This window comes from Mustela lutreola, chromosome 13 (assembly GCF_030435805.1).
Source record: "Mustela lutreola isolate mMusLut2 chromosome 13, mMusLut2.pri, whole genome shotgun sequence".
Taxonomy (NCBI): domain Eukaryota; kingdom Metazoa; phylum Chordata; class Mammalia; order Carnivora; family Mustelidae; genus Mustela; species Mustela lutreola.
Window position 1 is genome coordinate 42,064,100 of NC_081302.1, and position 5,163 is coordinate 42,069,262.

Genomic DNA, 5,163 nt, shown 5'->3' on the forward strand with positions numbered 1-5,163 from the left:
GCTCCCTGCTCCGTGAAGAGCCTGCTTCTCCCTCTCCCTCGGCCTGCCCTTCTGCCTACCTGGGTTCCCTCTCTGTATCTCTTTGTCAAATAAGTAAATAAAATCTTAAAAAGGAAAAAAAAAAAAAAGAATACCATTTCAAATTAAAAAGACTAGAAAAAACAAGGATAAAGGAATTGAAATTCCCAAGTCTATGAGGAGATGGTTACATTAAATGAGATCATTTTTCCGGTCCTAGATGAATCTTAATTTGGAGCACACTTGCATACACACAAACACAATAATCAACTAAAATATGCTCTATCTGAGTAAACTCTGTAGTCCTTGCAGGTCAGCAAGAAATTTCACAACAAGGAAAACGTATCAGATGGAGAAATCATGATTGCTCATAATTTGGGAGACCAGCAACATTAGCAGTATGTTGGTTGCGGGGTGAGCAGGGAACAATAAGCCTGGCAAACACATATTAGCAGAGGTTCATTTTTAGGTCAATTTCTAAGTCAGTAAACATTTATTGGATGTCAGTCACAATTTCAATTTTTTTTAGGGTTTCAAATAGAAGTATCACTATAAATAAAATCAATGAAACTTAGCCCTTAGGAACAAAACTTTATCCTTGAGTTCAAATATCTCACACAATTTGTGAAGGCAAAAAAATCAAAATAAATGTTTATAATATAAGAAGATACATAATATATGAGTGACATCTCCATAAAATATTTCAAGCTCATCTTTTAAACTTCTGTACATAGTGGGGAAACACAAATTATTTTAAGTACAGTTGTATTTAGAAAGATAACTTAAGCTATCGTGAAAAGTTTGACTAAATTTCACTTTCAGTTTATCCTGTAAGATCATTGTTTTAAGCAAGTTTCCACAGAGGCTTCACAGGACTCAAGCAAAATTTGGGTTCACTTGTTCTTTTAAAATACATAGTTAATTCTTGATTATTCTTGACTAGATTATAAATTAGCTGGGATTAAGAACTAGGCTCATCTCATTGACAACTGGATTCTATTCTGTTTTCATTATGTAGGTTTTTCCCTTATATTGTATTAACTTCCAAATCAATATCTCTATGTTCAGAATTCTCCAAAATCTGGTTCCGTACGTATAACTTTAGTTGAACATTTACTTGGAACACCCAGCGAGCTCTGTAACCCAAGACTTTCCAAACTGAAGTTATTATCCTCTTTAAAAACTAGTACCTTCCTATAAGCTTCTTATTCTTAAAAAAAAAAATGACTAGTAGTGCTATCCAGTCTGTCTAGAACAAGACTTAGTTTGAGATCTGTCTCTTTTGTTTGCTACAAATGACTAAGCACCAGCTCTCTATAGTATTTATTAAATATTTATTACTGTTTTAAGTACAGGGGATATTTTTGAATTCAATTATTTGTATGTATCATAATATACCTTTAGCAGACATTGTTTTTACATAATGCAATTTATTTCTATAAATATTTCACTATTAGGAAGGAAATGATTTCATTCTTTACCATTCAATCAACTATGTCATTATAATGCATGTGGCCTGTACTCAAATAAAAGTTTGAGAACATCTGCTCTATCTGTGCACACAACAGCAGGCAGAACTCAAATGAAAAAGTGAATTCATAGCATGCAGTATCATAGTATTAAACTAATTTTAGTGACTAATTTTAAAAAAAACTCATTAAAAAAATTACCAAATAAAATTGTGCATAAAATTATACTTAAATGATCATTTTTATCAGCTTTATATAACGTGTGTTCTCTTTAGCTGTCATGTACAAAGAAGTTTCTTTGCTTTAAAATGTGAAAAAAAATTCATTCTGAATTGCTTAAATAACTTCTGAACAAACACATCAAAGTAATTATGACATTCTAAATGCTGCTGAGGAAATCCCTGCTTCTACATGAAACTTGAAGGATATTATGCTAAGTGAAATAAGACAGTCACGAAATAGACAAATACTGCATGACTCCACTTACATGAGATACCTAAAAGCAGTCACATGCTTAAAAACTGAGTAGAATGGTGGTTTCCAGAGGTGAGGGAGAGGAAGAAAGGAGAGTTGTTCAAGGGGTTTAGAGAGTTTGCTTTGCAAAGTGAAAAAGGTAGAGATCTGTTGCACAACAAGTGCATACAGCTATGCCATCATACTCCACACTGAAAAGTGGTTAGCATGATAAATTTTGCATGATGTATTTTATTTTTTACTACAACAAAATAAGAAACAATTAGAAAATAAAGCATATAAAAAGGGGGTCTCAGGAAGTGGTGGTTCGCAGGCACCCCTCCTCCTTCCTCCCGGTGCATGCCCAGGTGGGTGGGAGGTCCCAGCCTAGGGTCCCGGTGGATCTCAAGGCAAGATGCCCAGGCGAAGCTTGGAAAACCAGTCTGCTCCAGCCACACAGACTACTGCAAGCTCCTGTCACAATTGTGTGGAGAGCGGTGCCAAACCTTCGCTGCTTCTGTGCGTAAGACTGCCGGGCTGTGAGACAAAGCAGACCTCCGGGTGAATGAAATCAGCGTGTGTGCCTCTACAGCGTTCCCAAATTTAAAGCAGGGCCCTGAGAAGTGTGATGACTTTGCCAAACTGCAAGATTATGGACAAGCTGAGATTGAAAGATTTGAAGAGGGCGGGGTTGACCCTTTGAAAGTTTTGGAGCCGTTGTTAAAACGAAAGGAGATGACCTCAAAGCGACATTAACAGCAAGGAGTCGAGAAACTAAACAGTTAACTCGGAAAGAAAACGTCAGCGAAATCCTGATGTTCGACATATTATTTCTCATGTGGAAACTGAACTGCAGAGAGTTGCAGTGGATGCTCCGTGAACAACTCGTCTTCTGGAGGAAAATACTGACCATTTTGAAAAGCGGAAAATAAAGGATATAAAGACTCTATTTTCAGAATGTATCATTACCAAAATGCTATTTTTTGACAAAGCATTGAAGGTCTACACTGCTGTGTATCAAAGCATACAAAAGATTGATGAAGAGGATTTAGAGGTTTTCCAAAATTCTCTGTAACCACCAAATTCTTCATCTCGTTTACAAATGGTAAAAGCAAATTCGAAGTGGCCCCTTCAAAGATCACTTTCAGCTAAGTGTGTATCTGGAATAGGTCAGTTATCCACCCCTCCACTAAGAAAGGATCAACAAGCAGGAGATGATGAAGGGGGCTAAGAGTCAGACGTTACAGAAGAAGAAAATTAATCTTCTTCCATAAACTTCATATTTTAATTTTCATCTTAAATGACTTAGCATGCAGAATTACTAAACTGCAAAACTTTATACTGGCTCCATACATGTTAAACCTCAAAATGAAATCCTACTGGAGATAGAAATTAAAGGATATTTATGCTGACCAGAAAAGAAGATTAAAAAAAATAAATCCACACCAACTACTTCTTTTTTTTAAATAAGTTTTTCTTTATTTATTTGTCAGAGAGAGAGAGAGAGAGAGAGAGAGAGAGAGAAAGCACGCGTGAGCTGTAGGCAGAGAGAGGAGTTGGGTGCAGGTCTCTATCCCAGGACCCTGATATCATGCCCTGAGCTGAAGGCAGATGCTTAACCGACTGAGCCACCCAGACACCTCACCACACCAATCATTTCAAACCCAATCTAGAAGTATGTGGGTTTTGTATAAGTTTCGTTTTTTTTTTTTTTAAAGATTATGTGCTCCAAAAGTATTTCACATCAACACAATACCTAGTTGAAGTTGCAATAAAAGTAGATGACAGAAAACGTGGGATCTAACGATTCCATTTGCTTCTTTTGTGCTCATCATCAAAAAAGGGTCTTTAGTCATTCTGATTAAATACAAATCCTGTTCAGAAAAACCCTAATCAAAAAAAACAAGTTTTTTTTCTTTTGCCTTTGTTTTTTTCACTTTTACTACAACTTGAAGTTTCATTATTTGATATGTAATCTACTTTTCAATAAGACTATAATTACTTTTGATTAAAGATAAACGGGACACTTGGATATCAGTGTCTTAAAAGCACTATGAAGCATAAATTTTAGCTTCAAAAAGAAAAGCACATTAAGCCTGATTTGAGTTTTAAGATGAAAGTACTGTCCTACTAAAGCAGAACTACAACTTTTGGAAAGCTGTAATTTGGTGGGATTTTGCGGAAGAAAACATCATGGAAAGCCATAAATCATTAAAAATCTATAAAAATTTGACTAAACCACCATCTAATTAATGAAACAGTATGTAGTTTTGGTCTTGAACATAATCAGTATGAACAGAGCCTTTCAGTATGCCAATGTTTTTGTTTTTTGGATGGGGATTATATTCTTGTTATTTCATGGATACAAGTTAGGCATAAAAATTATGAAATTTATAAAATCATTTGGAATAACCACAAAAAGCAATTATTCATGACAGAAAAATAAAAACTTTCTAGAAAAAATATAAAAATGGCTTTTGAAGAAGTTTTGATACACCATTCATGGGCTTATTAAAGTTATTGAAGATAAATAACAAGGGCAGAAAATATATATTTACAGTTTGATTTAAATGTATCCTAATCTTCCAGAAAGTATAGAAAAATATCTGGGCCATAATAAGATGTGGGTTAGTTTAGAATTCATAGTTATTAGATCTTATTCATTCTTAAAATAAGTAAACTATGTCAGAATAATAGTCTCTTTCAGTTTGTGGAAAACCACTTAGTTGCTTTGAAAATGTATGTTTAATATAAAGTTATGTTTAATACTAATATTGATTTGAGAATATTAGCTTGATTTATTGTTTCAAATAGTATTACGTGGTTTTTGTTCTTTGGCCATTATGTCACTAAGTTAGAAATTTATATCAGAAGATAGCCTAATTGTGGCTCCTCAAGTCTAAAAACCCTTTTATAAAAGATTACCATCTGCATATTATTGAATAAAATATGTATGAGTCCAGAGACAATATCACTCGTAATGTAATTTTTCCTAAAATTATGTTTTCAGTAATATGTATTAAATTTCTTAATGTTTCTGCATCTTCAACATGATTTTTCTATTGATTCAAATCAGTGTCATGATGCAGAGGGTGGATCAAATTCAACTTGAGTGCTATCCCAATGGCCAAGGTCAAAGACTTCCTCTGCCATAGATTTTACCCTTACTAGATGCTTAAGTTCAAAGATTCACTGCATGTACCAACTTTTTAACAGGGAAGGG

The 5,163-nt window shown here is 34.3% G+C and overlaps 1 pseudogene; it reads left to right on the forward strand.

Annotated features, from left to right (window-relative positions):
• The first annotated feature begins 2,340 nt into the window (after positions 1-2,340).
• LOC131814101 (CBY1-interacting BAR domain-containing protein 1-like) lies at positions 2,341-3,201 on the forward strand (annotated as a pseudogene).
• Positions 3,202-5,163: the final 1,962 nt, after the last annotated feature.